This window comes from Mustela nigripes, chromosome 5 (genome assembly GCF_022355385.1).
Source record: "Mustela nigripes isolate SB6536 chromosome 5, MUSNIG.SB6536, whole genome shotgun sequence".
In the NCBI taxonomy this organism is placed as follows: Eukaryota; Metazoa; Chordata; class Mammalia; order Carnivora; family Mustelidae; genus Mustela; species Mustela nigripes.
In genome coordinates, this window is record NC_081561.1 from 7,121,504 (window position 1) to 7,142,816 (window position 21,313).

A 21,313-nucleotide genomic window follows, 5' to 3' on the forward strand; every position below is an offset into this window, starting at 1 on the left:
AGTGGGATTTGTGCTGTTACATGAGTGACTATTCCCCAAGCAACTGGTTGATTTAAAGTCCTCCCAAACCCCACTCCACAACAAAGGATCCACTATGGCACAGGTGTGACTCATGTCTAGTAAGTTCAATTTCTAAAGAAGGCTCAAGGATACACACACACACACACGCCCACACATACGCCCCTCTCTTCTATTGAATGAGTCAGGATCAGGAGTAAAAGTCCAGGGTAAGAGAGTAGGCCCCTCTACCTCTCCTACACACACGAAGTATAACAGGAGGTCCCTACAATCCTATGACCAAGCTTGCATCAGAAATCAGATGATCAACCTTTGTGTGTCTCTGGCTCTTTTTTCCTTGCATAATGGTGACCTGGGGCCATCACTCCCCTATATTAAATTACTTTCCCTTCTATATCACAGCTTGGTCTTGGGCGATTACCACACATCTTTCTTCCTCTGGGACATTTTGGAGGGAAACATTGACAGGGCCACTAATATCATGTTTGAGCCTTACAATATCATGTTTGAGCCTTACAATATTATGACCACCCCTGTCAAGTAATGAGGAAATAAGGACAGACTTGGGAAATTCTACGAGAGATGACTTCTAAAAATACTGGAACTGCTTCTGGAACATGGATGTATAAGGAAGAGGGAAGTGCAAGAAAAGATCAACGAAGAGTTATATTAATAGGCTTATTTCATAAAAAGGAGATTTAGAGGATTTTATAATTAAATGTATACATTTGCATATATATGGCTTTAGATTCATGAGATATAGACCTGGAACCAGGATGGTGGTAATTCATTCAACAGATACTTATGAAGCACTTACAGCATGTAAGACACTATTGCAGACAGTAAGCTAGGAGCTGAGAACAGTGGTCCCATCTTGGTCCAGTGTAGCATTCAATTAAACACTAGCTCAATATCCAAATATATATTGAGTTCTTCACTGCAATTTCTCATAAAAACACCAAAGAGGGGGTGCCCATTCATACATAAAACACGCTCTTTAAATCCTCCATTGGCCACTCTCACACTCAACTGCCCCAATCTCTTTCCTCCTCACTGCAGTCCCCCCAACTCCCTCATGGCCAGCTCAGCCCCTCCTTTAGTGAGAAAGCAAGAAGGAGAAATGAGAAAGTTAAAGGACAAGATAAACAAGTCAATACCCAACGTTGTCTCCCATGTCAGAAAGGGAGCCACTAGAATCCAGGGTCCCAAACCAGGAAGCCCCATCAATTACCGTGCTTAAAGTAAAAAGAGGGGGCAATGATCAATTTCAACAGCCACTGACTTTATCCTTCATCATGGCAGTGAGCTGACTCTGGGGTGAAAACTCCCGCCAGATGGTGTTTATCAAGGAAGATGGTGAGAAGGAGCAGCAGTGTTTACTGTGAGAATGTAAAAGATCCTTTGTCATTGTTTATTGGCCATTCTTGACACATCCAATGACCGGCGTGTCCTTCATCATTTTGTTGGATGGATATTAATGTAAAAAATAAAAAAATCACTCATCGAGTACTCAAGAACTTCTGCCTAAGGCATTCTACAAAGACGTAAAGTTGTTAATAAATTCTGCCAGACGTTTTCACCCTTTATAAACCAGTGAGCTGGACAGCCTATGTTTATCACGTGACCCAGTGCTTGCAGGAAATGGAAAGCCATTTACTCGGACCTCCACCACCAAGAACTATTTGTTTCATTGTTGTTGTTTTTTTAGCTACCTGACCACCCATGCTAACAAGGGTGGCTAACACTCATTGAAAGAGGACGACACACACCAGGCACCGTATGTTAGCCCTTCTCCATGGATTTTCTTAGTCAGTGTTCACAACTCCATGAAGTATGTTCTACCATCATTCCCCCTTTGAGATGAAGAAGTCAAGTTTCAGTGGGATTGCTTGGCTTGTCCAAGGTCCCACTACTAATATGAAGAAAAGCCACATCACCAACCCAAAGAGGGAATTGGTGCCTTCTCCTCCTGAAATTTCATTTTCCAATCATTCTGCACCTCAGGGATGAGAAAGGGGCAACTCCACATTCTGTGTGAAGCTTGTGCACAGCTCACGGTAAGCCTGTGTCCACAGAGAGCTCTGCCCATTCAACCATACCACTGGTCACTTTCATGAAGAAAGGACATTGCTACTTACATACCAAAGACACAAACTGAATGGATCTGGAAGCTCCCTTGACACTGAGGGTAGAAAGTAGGATGTGAAATCCAGGTTCTGCTCTCTGTAGAATACTCTTTCTTTTGCCATTCTTAGGCACATTGAAGCTCTGAACCTCTCAGGATAGACTTTGATCTTCCTGTCTTTTACCAAGCCTGAAATTGACCCAATCCCATTTAAAACACTCATTATTTTTCTCCCAGCTTTCTGAATAAGTTAAATATCAAACAAGCAGAATATTGTTTTTCTTGCTAAACACTTAAGTAAAGATGAACTATTTAACAGGTGAAGGAATGTTATAATATTATGTAACAAGACCCATAAATCATGGTGCTGTTATTCTTCTTAAATTACATATTGTTTCCATTACTTGACGCTTTATATCATTCAATGGTTTGGGACAGTGTTGCCTGCAGACAGCTTGGTATGGAATATTCAGACAACCAGATCTCACCCATTAAAGTTCAATGTTCACTTTGGGGGGGGGACATTACATTAGTTTTGAAATAAAGGGGAGTGGGTCCTTTCCCCTTTTTCTTATTTATTTTATTTTTTTAAGATTTTTAAAATTTATTTGAGACAGAAGGAGAAAGTGCAGTGGGGAGGGGCAGAGAGAATCTCAAACAGACTCTGCACTGAGTGCAGAGCTCAACACGGGGCTCGATCTCAGGACCCTGAGATCACGTCCTGAGTCATAGTCAAGAGTCCAAAGCTTAACTGACTGAGCCACCCAGGTTCCCCCTTATTTATTTTAAAATGGAGTTATAGCAGTAGTTTAAAGAATTGCAGCACACATACACACAACCTCATCCAGAATCATACCAACCCAGGGCGCTAGGGTGGCTCAGTCGGTTAAGCGTCTGCCTTCAGCTCAAATCATGATCCCAGGGTCCTGGGATGGACCCCTGCATCAGGCTCCCTGCTCAGTGGGAGCCTGCTTCTCCCTCCCCCACGCCTCCTGCTTGTGATTGCTCTCTCTCTCTATCAAATAAATAAATAAAATTTTTTAAAAATAGAACCATACCAACCCAGCAAGTAAGTTCATATTATTTTTCCCTTCCAGATGTACACATAATTTCACACATCTCCAATCCTATACATTTTCAATGCAGCTAAATAAAAAATACAACTTGTTTTTGTACAAACTATTAGCAACTGTTTCTTCCTTCTCCTTCCAGCATCCCCTAGGAGCCGAGTATTTACGTACATAACATCCTTTCTCAATATACATCCTTTTTTACTTCTTACAGTAACTCACCGAGGTCTTATTGTTTTTACAAATGCAAAAGTAAGCATATATATTGTCCTGTGGTCAACAGGTATCAGCGAACTTTTTCCATAAGCAGCCAGACCATAAACATTTTAGGCATTGCGGGTCACATGGTCTCTATGGCAACCACTCACTCTACATTAAATACAAAAGCAGTCTCAGACAACACACAGATGAATATATCCATGCTCCATTAAGACTTCACTCGTGGATGCCAAATGAGAAGTCAGACTACTTTCAGAGATCACAAAATATTATTTTTCTTTTGATTTTATTCAACCATTAAAAATGTAAAGGGGCACCTGGGTGGCTCAGTGGGTTAAAGCCTCTGCCTTCAGCTCAGGTCATGATCCCAGGGTCCTGGGATCAAGCCCTGCATCGGGCTTGCTGCTGGGCAGGGATCCTGCTTCCCTTCTTCTCTCTCTCTCTGCCTGTCTCTCTGCCTCCTTGTGATCTCTGTCAAATAAATAAATAAATAATCTTTAATTTAAAAAAATGTAAAAATCACCCTTGGTTTATGTACAGAACACACACAGGCAGGGGGCTATTGTTTGCCAACCCCTAACCTAGAACAAAAGCACTTGGAGATCGGAAGAACCTTTAAAAGGTTCTGTTTGGAATGGCTAAAATCAACAAGTCAGGAAACGACAGATGCTGTCGAGGATGCAGAGAAAGGGGAACCCTCCTGCACTACTGGTGGGAATGCAAGCCAGTGCAGCCACTCTGGAAAACAGCACGGAGTTTCCCCAAGCAGTTCAAAATAGAGCTATCCTGTGACCCAGCAATGGCACTAGTGGGTATTTACCCCAGATACAAATGTAGAGATTTGAAGGGGCATGTGCACCCCAATGTTTATAGCAGCAATGTCCACAATAGCCAAACTGTGGAAAGAGCCCTGATGTCCATCGACGGATGAATGGATAAAGATGTGGTGTGTGTGTATGTATGGGGGTGGAATATTATGCAGCCATCAAAAATGAAATTTTTGGCATTTGCTATGACATGGATGGAACTAGAGGTAGTAGTATGCTAAGCAAAATAATTCAATCAGAGAAAGACAATTATATGAGCTCTCTGATATGAGAAATTTGAGAAACAAGACAGAGGATCATAGGGGAAGGAAGGCAAAAAGGAAACAAGATGGGACCTGGGAGGGAGACAAATTATAAGAGACTCTTAATCTCAAGAAACAAACTGAGGGTTGCTGGTGGGGAGGGGAGTGGGAGGGATGGGGTGGTTGGGTGATGGACATGGGGGAGGGTGTTGCTATAGTGAGCGCTACGAATTGTGTTAAGACTGATGAATCATGGACCTGTACCCCCTGAAACAAATAATACATTATATGTTAATTTTTTAAAAAAGGCTCTGCTTGAGTTGTTTCTCCTCTCATGGGCAAAGAATCCAATGCTTCCCAAAGAAAGCAATCATCGGCGAGGACCTAGTAAAGACTAGACCCCAGATACTCTGACTCCTCGTTCAGTGCACTTTCCACCAAAAGGCACTGCTTAAAATAAAAGCAAATAAGAGGCCAATTAAAGAAAGAACTATAAGCGCTGCTCAGCATTGCGCCCAAAGCCTAGAACACCCCGTGCCGTCCGCTCAGCCTGTCGCTGCTCATGCAGACAGCTCCTGGCACGCTTTCAGAGGGCTTGAGAAATGATAACTGCTTCAGCCGAAATAGTTCCAAGAAACAGCACAGTGACTTTTGCTCTGCTACTTGCTTGCACTACTACAATTTAACTCCTCTCCTGCCTGAGTTGTGAAATCGGGAAAAGAAGGAAATCGACATTTGCCATTTTAGCTTTTATGATTGTTTTTCACTTTTTAAACCAATGGGACCAGTTTTTAAATATACTGCAACCAGCAGGCAGGGCAGATTTTGTTTTTTCCAGGTAATCGCTAGCAAAACCCTTGGCGACACACCAACCGCAGCAGAACAGTGTCATTTTCTCCCTTCCTCCCGACTCCCGGAACCCCCATGTTTTGCTTGCCTCTGTTGATCCGGTTTCTACTGTCTCAATAGGAATAAAACTTCACTAGCTAGAGGCGGTGGGGCCATTGCCCCGAAAGCAGCAACTGAGATCAGAAAGGCAAGTGAGCCCACACCCTCCGTGAATCAGACATTCTGGAAGCTGGACCAGATAGAGAGCATAGTGCTGTGTGTGTGCGTGCGTGCGTGTTTGTGTGTGTGTTCACATGCACATTTCTGTGCTTGTGTGCATGTATAGAAAGTAGAGACAGGGTTAAATTCTTCAGGGAAGGGGGACAGAAGAAGCCCGGCAGAGCTGAGAATATTGGAAGAGAAAGCTACCTGAGCCCTACGTTTCATCTTGTCACGTGGGATGGGAAAAGGGCATCGTGCACGTTTCCTCTTCTCTGAAGCATTTCCTCCACCCGGCTCCTCCTTACTTCCCTCAGCGTCTCTCTGGCCTGGCTGCCCTGAGTCATCCAGTCCGGACAAAGGGCCTTAGGGGCCACGTCATAGCGCCAGCCCAGCCCCCTCCTTTGCAGTCTGTGCACATGCGGCACGTGCGTAGTGGTGAGGTCTGAACAAATGCATGAGTGTCTGTCGGGCTGCCCTGCTGGTCCGGGAGCCCCCGAGACCGGGGACTATGATTACTTTCCCATCACTGTACACCAGCACCTAGCCGAATCCCTGACACACAGCAGCAGAGATGGCTAAATGCTGTGGAGTGAATGAACTGGTTCCAGAAAAGAAAAAGAAAAGAAGAAAATTCAAAAGTACGAACCAATGCTTTTTAATGGAGATTAAATGTCGGTCACATAAGGACCTAGTGCCCCAATGGGAGTCCAGTTGGATCTCCAGAAAAACAGGAACGAAGAGCGGTATGGCCAGAGAGAGCCCTGAGCTCCTGGGGGAGGCTCCTTGAGACCAGTGAACCAGAGTTCATTTGCATAACGGATGTGCTCAGCCTGCAAGAGCCCTTGGCTTTCCCAAGACCCTGAGACTTCCTCAGGGCTATGAAGTCTACTCAATTCTTTGAAGGTACCTTAGGTGAGACTTTCAGAAGTGTCTACAGAAGCAAAACAATTAGTACAATTAGAAAGTCAGAGATGTACCTACAATACACCGTCTGTCATCCAGGTTGTTCATCCAAAAAATGGACAACATTACCATCTTTGTCCCTTATCCCCCTTCAACTTGGAATGTTGCCAGGCAGATTTTGTCTGTTGTGTTATTCAGGCTTTCATAGATAGATAGATAGATAGATTGATTGATTGATTGATTTTTACAATTTTCAACATTTATTGAGTATTTACTATGTGGCAGGTACCAAGCTGAGCTCAATGGAGTAAACAAAGAGGAAAAATAGAAAGGCTGTTCCAGGAAGCTTGGAGTCAATTGGAGGAAGTGGAGGAATTAAGGGATCCATTTATATTTAATAAAAAGTTAAAAATAGTTTTATTAGACATCTATTAAATGACAGGCACAAAGAGAGAGTAGAGTGAATGAATTAGTCAGGCCCACAGTTTAGTGAAAAAGATGAGCAACCATGGCAGCAACCATCAGCATTATCTGTGGGAAACCATGGTTGCAATAAATGACAGTCAGGCACAAACACTTGGCTTTGCACGGGGGCCAGAGAATCGAGCACAGTATGAGTTCTTAACTCGACCTTGAAGAATGAGTGAAGTCCATGGCAGTGGTGGGGGGAGGGGGAAGAGGGTGGGCATTGGGGAGGTAGGACCTTATGGACTGAGTATATCAGCTGGGTAAGGACCTGAGCCTAAAATGTTAACATTTCAAGAACAGCAAGCATGAGTGGAATTAGAGTAAAGCCAGCAGCAAGAAGGGATGCCATGCTAAAAATAAAATTGATAATAGACCCCATAAGCCCCAGAGAGCAATGGAAAGCCCTGCAGCCAAGGAATGTAAGGCACATACTTGGGTTTAAGAAGGATGCCTGGTCCCTGAAGGAAGGAGAATAAGGATGGGATGAATATTTTGACCCCCCTTCCCACGAGTCCAACAGGACCAAGCCCAAAAGGAGGCCACCATGCTTCAACTGCTAGGGCTGGTGGAAGGACATCCGGAGGCCAGAGAAGCCAGTCTGCATGGGGTAAAGGAACAGAGCAAGGCAGTAAGTGACATGTGTCCCAGATGGCGACCTCCTTGAGAACAGGGATTATGCCATATTGACCCATGTGTCACATTGTCTTGCAGAAGAGGGAGGTGAGCTCCCTGGGAAGGCTCACCCTGGAAGCTTCTGAAAACCGAGCCAGCACAGGCTTGGGGAGGAACATGTGCAGAGGGCGTGGGTGGAGGTATCACCCACTGCATTTGTCTCCTACGTGGGGGAGCCAAGACCTCCCCACTGCCATCTGCGTAATAACCCTCTGTGCATTTCAAAGCACTGCCCCACATTCGCTCACTCAGGACTGGCTTTCGGAACAGATGTTGATGGGGAAGTCCTGCTGAAATGACTACTCACGAGAGAGCACGCTGGAAAGAGAAGCCAGGCTAGGAGGGAAATGAGGCAAAGTTAACATCGCTGCAGCTCCGGAAAGAAAGGGTCTTTCATGGCTGACAGGTGTGTGACATTCGCAACTCGGGGGTTTCTTAACAACGACTGAACTCCAAAGCATTCCTACTTGCCCATCAAATAAAATCTGAAAACAAATGAATTCCACAGGTCTTAGATACACACACATACACACACCAGTCATAGCTATCAAGATAATCGGGTGTTGCATTTTACATTGAGCCCTATTTCTGAATTGAGAAAGATTCCCCTATCATGGTATTCACGATGTACTCTATTGTTTTTCGAAACTGCTGTACGGTAAAATATAGGTTGGAGTGTTAAAATAACAAATGCAATCATGCAAGTGCCATGTCCCTAGGCACTCATCCAAAAGCCAAGGACTATTCAAGGACCTTAGTCAAAAGATTACAATGTAGCTGAAGCCCTAGGATATACTGAATATAAATTATTAATGTATTGATTTTAAGGGTTAGCTAAATTCTTACTAGAGTGCTTTTAAAGTTGAACAAGCTCATGGCATAAGCCTCAGTCATATAAAAACAACCTGGTAAAATATTATAAAACATGGTAGGGAATAATTTGGTCTTAGTTCTGTGTATAGTAGCACTTAATTGATGATTGGTCTCCTGGGGCCCTTTGGCTGTTTTGTTCTACAACAAAACAAAACAAAACCCCACAATTCTTGCTATGTGGTCAGGAGCATTTTCTAGATTCTCATTTCTACTTCTTACTATCTCACTCTTTCTCATACCAGTATTTTCTCCTCAAAAAACAAACCACCTTGTCATTTCCTAGCAAATGCCCTCCCGGAATGAGGGAACCCAGTATAATGAATTAAACTTGACCCAGGAGTTATCCATACAATTATAATCAGAAGCACATCAACTCACATATGATTATTTTTACAATTCTTGAATATTTTCACCATTTATAATTGTTGATATACATCAACTTTTTATAAAAGTTACACCCTTCACGCTCCCACCTGAAAAAGAAAGTCTCGCGGCCCTCACGCCAGCATTCAGTAGTATCCCCTTTTAATCTTTGCTAATTTCAAAATAACACGCATGCTCATTTGAAAGCGGCATATGATTATCATGTTTATCGTATTTTTTCGATTTTGAGTGATGCTGAACAGACTCTAGCCTTTCTGTCCCTCTTACGTGATTTTTCTGCAGCGGTTCTTTGTCCTGTTTTGGTTGTGTTTGCTATTGTTCCAGTTCTTGTTGTTGCACAAAAGAAACTAGACAGTGGGAGGGATGAGACAGGGTGGGAGCACCTAAGGTTTTGAACTCCATGCATGTCAACTCTGTGATTGACTCATTCATCCTGCAGACATTCACTGAACGCCAATACGTATTAGGCACTGTTATCCCAGCACTGGAAAATACAGCAGAAAATGGCTCTTCCTCCTACAGAGCCTGCATTCAAGTGCTATTGGCCATATCTACTTATGTTAAGCTATCAATACGCTGCTATCTGTTTTGAATTGGCATTACTTATGTGATGACATCACTCAAAGTACCCCAACCTCAGGTCACAGCCCTGGTTCATGCTGGACACATCCCCAAGATACCTACACACTCACCCTCATTTTTTTTAAAGATTTTATTTATTTATTTGACAGAGAGAGATCACAAGTAGGCAGAGAGGCAGGCAGAGAGAGAGGAAGGGAAGCAGGCTCCCCGCTGAGCAGAGAGCCCGATGCGGGGCTCGATCCCTGGACCCTAAGACCCTAACCTGAGCTGAAGGCAGAGGCTTAACCCACTGAGCTACCCAGGCGCCCCTCACCCTCATTTTTTTTTTTTTTTAAACCAGCCACCACTCCAGACTGCTCACCGTCTTCCCAAATCTTACACAAATCAGTTACACAGACCTCCAACTGCACTTCTGGAAGATTTTACACAAAGCTCCCACAATCCTTCCTCTGCCAAAGCAAACCACTGAGCAAGATCAGTCCTCCGAAAGTGAAGCCTCCGTACAAGTCAAAGCAGGAGAGAGTCTGTGCTTTACTAATTTAGCAAAAACAGTAAAACAAGTCAGAAACTGGTTTTATTCCAAGGCAGCTGGGGGCACAGAGTCTGACCATAAGAGGCCATAAGGGTCCAGTCCCATCCAAGCACCCCCAAAGAATTCCAGAGCTTCTCATTCAGACCGGACATGTTCTGGGCTCCCCAGTAAGGGGTCACTATGACACTAGGTCTGGGAATCCTCTTGTTCCAGAATCCCTGAACCCTGAGTATTCCTCTAAAGAAACAAGGGGTGTGTGTATGTGTATGTGTATGTGTATGTGTATGTGTATGTGTATGTATATGTGTAGGTGTATTTGTATGTGTATGCTTATGTGTGTATTGTATGTGTGTATATGTGTGTGTGTGTCTATGTGCATGCGTGCGTGTGTATATGTGTGTGTGTCTATGTGCATGCGTGCGTGTGTGTATGTGTGTGTGTGTGTCTATGTGCATGCGTGCGTGTGTGTGTGTGTGTCCGTGCACGAGCACAGGCATGCATGTCTTCTAACTCCACTTCCTCCATCAATTACAAGATCCTGCCCAGCCCCTGTCAATTCTTTCTGCCTCTGACATGGCTCCATCCCACCTTCACTCCATGCTCCTTTGACATCTCATATCTGCATCGTGTACGTGAGAGGGGCGTGTATTCTCCTCCTCCTGCTGCCTGAGCCCAACCCAACCAACCACCCCGTTCCTGCCCGCCTCACCGGCTCCTTTGTCCCTTTGCCTCCTCCCAGCTGCCTCCATCACCTAAATCCCCTGCACTGCGGGCCATCTCTCTGTAATGCAGACCTCTCCTCTCTCACCTCTTTCCTTGAACACTTTGCTCTCCCTGGGAAAGACACCCCCTCTGCTGGGCTTTTCTCACTCCCTAAGTTCCATTGGCTCAGGTGGGTGTGTTTGGCTTTCTCGGTGAATCCCAGGGCTGCCTCTAGAAAAATGATCCTCTCCCATCCCATTTGTGTTCGTCAGTGAGGGCAGTGGTAACTAAGCACAGCAGGCTCTGGAGCTTCATGGACAGACATTTATTTGCTCACAGCTCTGGAGGCTGGAAGTCCAAGATCAAGGCGTCAGCAGGGCTGGTTTCTCCCGAGGCGTCTCTCCCTGGCTTGCAGATGCCGCCTTCTCCCTGGGTCCTCATGTGGTCTTCCCCCGTGTCTGTCTGTGTCCTAATCCCCTCTTCTTAGAAGGACACCAGTCCTGCCAGATTCGGGCCCATCCCTATGACCTCATTTAACCTTAATTAACTCTTTAAAGACCCTATCTCCAAATGCACTCACATGTTGAGGTCTGAGGGCTTAGGACTTCAACATATGAATCCGGGGGGACACAAGTCAGCCCGTAACATTATCTGTGGCTATGACACTTATCAAGGTGTTTGTACATTGTACCCAGGGTGGCCACAGTCCAGACCTCGCTCCATTCTGTGTGGATTCCCACTCCCTCCCCAGCTCTCCCTGGAGGCCATCTTTGTTCTTGTGAGCCTCCAAACTCCTGGTCTTTGCTCTCACCAGGACCTTCAATCACTCAACTTCTTTATATATCTAGCATCACTTTACCCCCTCCAGCTTCACTGCCCCCCTGTTGTCTCCAGAATCCACCACCAGTCCTCCATGTCCCGCCTTCCTGTATCGCTCCCACCGGTACAGTATGCAGCCTGAAAGACGCTCTAGCTCTTCTCTTGTTTATGACCGGGCTCCATTCTGAGCCATTACGATCTGTCAATGCCCGTGCCAAGCTTTCCCTCTGCCAAGGTGTATCATTTCCTCCACCTACCATTCTACCCCCAGTCTTCCCTCTCTCTCAGAGAACTTACCCCCGACCTGGTCAGAGGAAGTCGCCTTCTGACCCCACCCACCAGCCATCGGACCCATCAGATACCTGCCTTAGCGATTCCTAAAAGAGACACATCTGTTAGAGAGCCCTCGGTCCCTGAGTCATAAGACTGGGTAGAGCCGGAGCCCCCCTAGGCACCACGGCAACCCAACCGGCCACCAGACCCCTGTGATGGGAGAGTGGGGAATGTGAGCAGCTGGGGCCCATTCCCCAGCTGCCGTGATGTCAGCTCCCACTTCCTTCAGTTGGGTTCCCGTGCCATCAAACAAGTCCCTCTGTACTCAAGCTGAGTAGGTTTTTGTTTCTTGCCACCGAGCCGTCCTGACTAAGACACCTTTCAACACAGCTGCCGGATTGTCCCTGCCGCCCACTTTTTCATTCTTTTCCTCCACCGGAATCTGTTTGCCCATTTGTCTCTGTTGCCACAGTCACACCGCACACACAGAGCCTTATTTTTCACTTGAACAAATGCTGCCTGGCCGGGTCCCAAAGAGAACAAGCAGCAACCTCATGACTTAATCACACAACAGGTGAGCCGGGCCGTGCCAGCGTTTACAAAAACTTGTCTCAGACCTGCTTGGGTCCTTGGCCAGCGAGAGTTCCCTGACTGCAGACCAGGCTGCTTGCATTAATTTGTGGACAATCTAGATGTTCCCGGCACCCCTGGCCCGGGGGGCAGCAGCGGGGGGCGCTCGGCTAGTCCTACGGAGATAGAGGGGTGGGGGGTAAAACGGGTTTGAGTGAACATTCTTCCTCTCAAATCACTTAGAACTTCAGCATGAGATTAATGGTTTCCATGGCAACTGATAAGCCCCAGAGCCTCCAGAAGACTGGAGTTTTCTCAGAACTCCTCAGGACACGAGGACCCTCGAAAGTGGTGAGACCTGCCGGAGGGGGCCAAATTTCTCCTCTCAGCTTGGGTCAAAAAATAAACTCTCTCCTGCCCATTTCGGGACTGTTTGTACAACAGTCTCTCCTGAGGAAGAGATCCCCTTCTTTCTCTGGGTGGTTTTCTGATGCTACCTTATTCTGTTGTTCCTAAAGGTAAGAAGCTCCTACAGCTTTTCTGGAATTTTACGTCGAGTGCGACAGCTTGGGATAGGAACGAAGGCTGTTCCAATTGATTTCATTTGTTTCTGCTCCTTCTCTCTTGCGCGTGCGCTCGCGCGCTCTCTCTCTCTCTGCCTCTCTCTCTCTCTGCCTTCCCTGCTCCCGCCCTTCCCCCAGCCCTCATCTACTTTCAGATAAAACATCAGATATCATGCAGTTTGTGGACTTGAATGCATCCTTTTAGGAATACTTCCCAGTGAAAAAGGCCACACTCTGGCAGGCATCCAGTCCTAACAAATGGCAAGTGCTTTTCCCCTTTGGACAATATGCCCAGCTCCGAGAGCCACAACTCATGTTACCCGGTGACACCCACCGCAGCCACTTCGCCGTGGCCCGTTCTTTGAGGGACCACTATGTGAAATAAAGGCTCGCGGGCCACATGAGAAGGGGTAAAACATTCCGTCTTTGTTAGCTTTCTTGTTTTGTTTCTCGGTTGATTCACAGAAACGGTGGTGACTAAATGTACCGGAGAGCTGTTATAGCACATTTTCTCATCAGTGTGAGTAAGAAATAGAGCAAGAATTCTGGGAACGTGGTTTGTATTACACCTATTGTGCTTGGCTTCACATGACCACCACCGGGCATTGGCACGACTCGAGGAGGAGAAGAAGCAGGGGGTGGGTTGGTCCCAGGCAAACTTGGTTTGAGTGGCCCATCGCCCACGCATTGGTAACCATGAGCTGTGTTAAGATTCCTTGTCCCAGTTTGTAAATCTGTAGATTTTCTTTTCAACCTTATATGCCATCTGGGCTTTCTTCTGTGATATTTACGATTGCTTTGTCAGTTTTGGTTAAGTAGTTTGGAGTTTTAATTTTCAGTAACAAGAGATATCTTTGAAATGTCTTTATTATTGAAAATCCTGCAAAAAAAAATAATTTAGGTATGGTGAGTAAGACAGCTCCTTGCTTGCTTTTTTTTTTTTTTTTTTAACCATCAAAACAGCTCTCTCTTAATTTCATTTTTGAGGATCTGAGGATTCTTAGGAATGCAGCTATAGCTTTGTTGCAAAACAGAGTGTACCACGAAATCTCAGTTAACCAGATGTCCTTTCCTGGTTAAGCAAGCATTCGATGTACTATATGTACGGAGGACTGGGCTAGGGGTCAGGACACCTGACAATTAGGGCACCGCTGCTGGTGGAAATATTCCTTGCAGAGACTTTGTTCCTTTTGTTCTAATTCTCTGTGTGTCAAGTCACCACCTGCCCTTCTCTTTAGCACACCAAGATCAGCCCACTGGGAGGAAAGGCCTTGGGCAAATGACTGGCCCTGATTTTCAAGCCATGTTCCTTCGGTGGGAAATAATTAATTTCATAGAGAGATAGTTCCAATATATTGTTAACTGAAATATCAGTTTGGAAAACAGTAAAAAAAAAAAAAAAATGTAACAGGTACACCCCAGGATTGGATCAGGGAAGGAGGCTGAGTGACAAAAGGAGAAAGTACAATTGACAGTTGCAATTATCCAGACAAGAATGTGGCTGGAACCAGCACACTGAAGAGGGTGGGAAGTATGCAAATTAATTGGATTTTGATTGGCTGACTTACAGGTCATTGAGATTTTTTTTTTAAGATTTTATTTATTTATTTGACAGAGAGAGATCACAAGCAGGCAGAGAGGCAGGCAGAGAGAGGGGGAAGCAGGCTCCCTGCTGAGCAGAGAGCCCGATGCAGGGCTTGATCCCAGAACCCTGAGATCATTACCTGAGCCGAGGGCAGAGGCTTAACCCACTGAGCCACCCAGGTGCCCCAGGTCATTGAGATTTTAACGAAGGTTTTATTAAAAACCCTGTTTGGCCTCAAGCAACCCTCTCATTCACATGCATGGACTAGATTCTACCCACTGCTATTTAAGAAGGAGTGGCCAATTTATTGTATCAGTCAGGATAGGCAAGTATATATACCTAACAACCAACCCCATCACCTCTGTTGATTCAAGAGCAAGTGTATTTCCCTCTCCCCGCACTGTCCAGCCCAGGTCAGCTCTGCAAGATCAGCCCAGGAAGCCGGCGGACTGACGGAGGCTCTCCCTCAACCCATGCTTCCATGAACGCCACCATGCTAGGAAGGAAATTTGGTGAATTATATCACTTTTGTTCACATTTAATTGCCAAAGCAATACCTGTTATATCAATCAGTTTGGTCAGCGTGAGTCAGTTCCCTAGATAATATTTCAGATACAATTCATTTTCAGGACCTAGGAATTTGAAGACTCCTTCAAGGGAATGACCCCAACAAGTAGGCAGTGTCAAGGAACCCTTAGCACTCCATGTTATTATGTCACACACATAGATATATAATGCATAGACATAGTAGATGCACTCGTGCGCATGTGGGTGTGTGGGTATAGACACATAGGTACACCTGTAAAAACCATAGACGATTCAGTTAAAATGCTTTTGGACTCTGGATGGACTCTATGAAAGAGTTATCCAAGGCAGAGTTGATAAAAAAGAAACAGAGACTTTGGAATCAGTCTTGGCTGTTACTAGCTCTATGACTCCCCAAGAAAAGTTACTCAGCTTCTTAACCTTAGCATCTCATCTGCAAAATGGATAAGAATATCTACCATGTGGCTATTGCAAAACACCTAGAAGCATAATGGAGAGTCAGCAAATGGTAGATGCTATTCAGTTCCTCTTGTTTGCAAAAAAATTAAAAAAAAAAAAAAAGTTTGGGCATTCTTTGCCTTGTCTTCTAAAACACAGTATATGTAAACATTCCAACTAACCCACATTTCTGATTAAAAGGATGCTGATTAATAAACATTTTGTTTAAAATGTATGTATGCTAGCATCCAAGAATACCTTCTCTGATTTCCCCCTACTGGGGCAACTCTGGCTACACTCTCCCACAATAATCGATTTTATTGAAATGTGGAGGATAGCCATTCTCCTCTCACTGGCTAAATTTTGGAATCGTGAACAAATTTCAACTTCAAGAGTTATTTATACACTACCCTAAAGCATTTGACTTGGACACAGAGTGTTGAGTCAGATCTTAAGATCAGTCAGCAGTGTGCCAATATTCTACTCGAAATTGTCTAAGATGTTAAAAGATTCTGCATCCCATGGTATGACCCACTAATACTTTTATTTAATTTCAATTAGTACTTGCTTAAAGTGTTAAACCCCCTTCATTCTATCATCCAAGCTGAACCCTCAGTTCCTTATCGCCACCTCTCCTCTACAATTCAGTAAGCAATGTATTTCGATTGCTGATTCCAGTTCAATCAGTCCATGGCTTTGTGGTGGTAAATGCCTAAGTCCATTGCATATCAATCATCACAGAGCACATCACCATACCACACTTATAAGAATATGGATTCCTTGATTCTCAAAATGATACATAAGAAGCAGATGCAAATTGTAAAACCTCCTGCTCTACAACCGTTATAGTGTTTGCTTCAGTTCCTGAAAACACAGATCTAAATCTGGAATGAGCATCTATCTATCCCAGTGAAGATGCGTGGGATCAACCTGGGGCCAAGGTTAGTAAGCCCGGACTATCCACTTGCCCGCTATGGGCCATCCTGGATTTCCTCAGTAAGTGGTCCATGGCTGATTTTAGTCTCTGATGTGTTTGTGGACAGGCAGAACAACTGTGAGTTGCATTTCTAGTTTATGAGAGCGATAACAGGAAACGTCTCTTTTCTGTCCTTAAGTAGTACATTTGTGACTATGATTATCTTCGTACCTATCCAAAAATTCTTATTACATTAAGAAGGAAATGTAGAGGTGCCTGGGTGGCTCAGTTGGTTGGGTGGCTGCCTTTGGCTCATATCATGATTCCCGGGTCCTGGGATCGAGCCCTGCAACAGGTTGCCTGCTCTGCAGGGAGCCTGCTTCTCCCTATTCCTGCCTCTCTGCCTACTTGCGCTCTCTTTCTATCTCTCTGTCAAATAAATAAATAAAAATATTTAAAAATTTTTAAAAAGAAAGAAATGTAACCTAAACTGGAAATGACGATGATCATAACATTAATGAGTTCAAACTTCATGTGAGCACGTGGAAATATTCATGAGTGTACATTGGCAACATCCAAATTACATCTAATAAGATGGTCAAAGACAGAAAGGTAATATCAGATGATTTATTTCTCCTGCCTCATGTGCTTTTTCTCTTTTTCAGTCCCTGACTCTTCCCAACTGGCCAAATCAAGCCATTCTGTTCGTTTGATAATTTTTGATAATGGCTGCCCGTGTGGTCCATTGGTCATTAGTTAGTTTTTTTTGGCTGGTCGGAGATCTTGCAGGTGTGATACGGGGTCCTGTTCCCTCTGCATTCTTTTTGGTCTTCCGGGTGGAGCCAAGGAAGATCCCCACAATAAAGTGCATTCACACTCATTTGCTGACTAGCACCCCTGTGTCTCCTCACCAGATTAAATCTGTGGGCTTGGCAGAGATGTGTCCTGGGTCAGCTGCTTTCTAAAGAACAAAACAAATGCCTTAGGCTGGGGCATCTGGGTGGCTCAGTGTTTAAGAGTCTGCCTTCAGCTCTGGTCATGATTCCAGGGTCGTGGGTTCGAGCCCCGCATCCAGCTCCCTTGCTCGGCAAGGAGCCTGCTTCTCCCTCTCCCTCTTCTGCCACTTCGCCTCCTCTTGTTCTCTCTCTTTCTCTCTGTGTCAAATAAATAAATAAAATCTTATAAGAGAGAGAGAGAAAAGAGAAATGCCGTAGACTGGCCATGGTGTAGGGTGACCCCTCCAGCAAGGGTGAGGCTCACCCTCTCTTCAGTACCCCCCACCTTCTCTGCCCCTGGACTGCATTCATGCAACACTGAGCTCATCACTGTTCTGTCAAGCTGGATGTTGGAAACTCCCTGCTGGCGTACTGACGTATAAGATGCCTACCGACTCTCCCCCCACTAAATGACAGATCTCATTTAATGAAGGAAGTAAAATATTGTTGACACTTGGGGCACTCTGTAGGAGTCTATCATGAAAACAGATCTGAGCTAAACTCCTCAGCTATAAACCGGACTGACGACTGCTGACCCTGCCTTCTACGACCCAGTGTTCTAAGGATCCAGTGAATGAGAAGCTGTCAACCCTGCCCAAAGGACAGCTAGTATTATGGAGGCTTGAAACAAACAATATGCTTCAGCTGACTTTTCAAGCCAAATGTGCTGTGAATATAGAGAAGATCTACATGGCAGGGAGCTGAGGGGGGCAAAGTAACAGAATTACAAGATGGCGGGCCTCAAGATCCTTTCCTTTGGCATCTGCCTCTCCAGGAACCGGAAAACTCTGCCTTTGAAAGCGTACAATGCAAGGACAATCAAGGAACCTACCTCCTCCCCTCTCTCTCTGTTCCCCGCCCTCTGCCCTCCCCTCTCCCGACAACACAGAGAAACCATCCCAACTGCAGACCTTCCTGTTCTCAGCCTTCCCCTCCTCTCTGTTTTGTAAGAGACCCGAGCAGTGAATCTGTGTCTCCTCACATAGGCATCTGACAGGTGGTCCTCGAGTGAGCAGGACAGCCAGCAGGAGAGAAGAAAGGAGAAAAGAATACTCCCTGTAAATCATCAAAGAAGAATTGGGAGCGATTCTCCATATCACCTTCCATCCACAGTCCCCACAAGGTCCTACTGTGATGTTCCCGACCTTGGGGGCCAGTCTGGATTCTTCAGGAACTTCAGGAACCAACAAGGCATACGTGTCTGATACGAGGCCAGGTACAGAGACCATATGGCATGGACAATCCAACTTCTTCTTCTGTTCTGTGCTTTAACCCCCAGCACCCCTGAAGAGTTTGAAGCCATGGCCTCTGGGCCATGGGGAAGATGAGCCCATTTCCATCCTACCACTCCTTACCCAAGAAGAGGGCTTGACTCTAAGTAATACTGGCATTCTCTTCCCTGTTTTATTTTGTTCTCTTTGGGTGTGTAAGATAGGATTCAGACCCATGCATCCTACAGTAAAATGTAGGTGATTCACCAATAGCCAAGAATGGGTGTTTATGCCTAAATGCTGATCCCCAATGAAGTTATAGACCCCCATTCCTGAAACATCAGCCCAAAGAAGGAACGAAACTTTACAAGAAAGAACATGACACATAAAATGGGTCCCTGCCCAGAAGAGCTTACACACCAACTCCTATACAGGCAGGAGCGAAACATGTTTTTCCCATATGGCATGTTGCTGAGATCTTGCTCTTAATGGTATAAATCTTCGTAAATCCTCCAGATTGAAAGATAAATTGAGGGGAGCTGGTGTGTATACCAGGAGGCATTTCAGGCTGCCTGTGGATAATGTGACAAGCCCAGAGACTCATGCTCCGAGTAACTGCATGAAGGGTCCTGCCAGGAGGGGCAGGTGCTGCTGCTGTGAAGGATGTCCCCTTGGACTGTCCTCTCTGAGAGCCACTAAGCCTAGGCAGCCACCTGGCCCGGCCCGGCCCACAGCCTAGCTCCACGCATCTTCCCTTTCTAAGAAGAGCATGCCAGACAGGAGTTCTGTTGAGACCAGTCTTGAGTTAAGATCATGTTTGCAGCAAACTGGGCACACGCAGTCTATGCTCAGTGAATCTATCTTGCATGAGGAAATAAATTAACTAATGCACCTGCAGAAAACAGCCCTTTCTTACAGGACCAACATGAGATTCGTCCTTGGTCACCTTTATAAATGAGTGTCTTTCTTACAGTACACTCACCACGTGCGATCATTGAGTTGTCACGGGTCAAGCAGAAAGAATCTTAGATACCTGCTAGTCTGTCCATTTCCTCTTCCACAGAAGAAACCTGATGGATTTCACCAAGCAGAGAACGTCTTCATTGTTTGCCAGAAGAGGACCCCAGTAACCTGAAGACAAACAATGTCCACAAGCCAGCATAAGGACCACAGAAAATCTGGCTGGGCCTGTTGATGGTCTTCGGTATTCAGGTCTTTGGGTTGTAAATCCCTGTCTTGTGGTAAATTCTATAAGGTTAGAGAGTATATTCATAGGTGAAGAAGAGATCAGTTTGTATTTAGGGGGTAGGGAGTAAAGATACACCTAGCATCAAGCATTTCTTTTAAATTCCTTTTACTTTAAAAAAAAAAAAAAAGATTTATGTATTTTAGAGAGAGAGAGAGAAGCAGTCTCCTCACTGAGTGTGGAGCCCTACATGGGGCTCAATCTCATCACCCTGAGATCATGACCTGAGCTGAAATGAAGAAGCGGTCACTTAACCAACTGAGCCACCCAAATGCCCATAAATTTCCTATAAGCTTAACATTCACTGAGTAGCTCTTATGTGTAACGTGCTCTGTTAGGGACTCCAGAGGGATCCAAGGGTGAATTCAATATCCTTGCCCCCAGAGGCTCTTGATTTCATGAGAGGACAGACAAGAAGGTACAAATGATCCCAGTACACCCTGACACAGGGTAGACTGGGGCTCCCACTATAACAGAGGAACAAGGCTCCGAGAGCAAACAAAGCAGAGGGATGTGGGCCCAACAGGTAGAGAGGGAGGACACCACTGGGCTTGAAGCATGGATGGACAGTCCACAGGCAGGTGGAAGAAACCGAAGGGACTGCACGCGAAGGAATTAGCTAAAGCAATGGATGGAGAGAAGTTTTGTTTTTTAAGATTTTATTTATTTGACAGACAGAGATCACAAGTAAGAAGAGAGGCAGGCAGAGAGAGAGCGAGAAGCAGGCTCCCTGCTGAGCAGAGAGCCCGATGTGGATCTCGATCCCAGGACCCTGAGATCATGACCTGAGCCGAAGGCAGAGGCTTAACCCACTGAGCCACCCAGGTGCCTCAAGAGAAGTTTTTGGTTTTTTTTTTTTAAGATTTTACTTATTTATTTGACACACGGAGAGAGACACAGTGAGAGAGGGAACACAAGCAGGGGGAGTGGGAGTGGGAGAAGCAGGTTTCCCGCCAAGCAGGGAGCCCGATGCAGGGCTCGATCCCGGGATCCCGGGGCTCATGACCTGAGCTGAAGACAGATGCTTAACGACTGAGCCACCCAGGTGCCCCAGAGGGGAGTATTTTTTTATTTTGCTCCAACCGATGTTGGACACTTTATAGTAGAAGCATTTATTACTCATAGCTAGCCAGGGAATTAGGTTCTTCCATTTTCTTTTCCTTGGGAAGATTAATAACGAGCCAAGTAAGGGTCAAGATTATATAACAATATGGGGCAAAGCCAGGATTTAAACCCCCGAGTGGCTGACTCCACTGTCAGTGATTTTTGTACCTCAAGAGGCCACCTTCCAGGGAGGAGGGAGACAGCGGGCATATTCCAGGGACATGAGCTCCGCGTGGCTGGTTTCTGGAAACCAGGGGAGGAAACCCACTTGAGGGAGGGAAGGAACTGATAAAGGAGGGAGGCAAGCAGGCGGAGAACGGGCTCAGGGCTTTGTGACTGCTCCTTAAGGCGGAAGAAATTAGGATGAGTCTCAAGACTCA

General features: G+C 45.5%; 1 long non-coding RNA gene across 1 annotated transcript in view; it reads right to left on the bottom strand.

The window, feature by feature from the left end:
• LOC132018769 (uncharacterized) overlaps positions 1-21,313 on the bottom strand; it is a 39,831-nt gene that overhangs the window by 16,140 nt on the left and 2,378 nt on the right. The window contains exon 2 of the long non-coding RNA XR_009404575.1: positions 19,617-19,714. This is a non-coding gene — a long non-coding RNA (uncharacterized LOC132018769). The remainder of the gene's footprint in view (positions 1-19,616; positions 19,715-21,313) is intronic.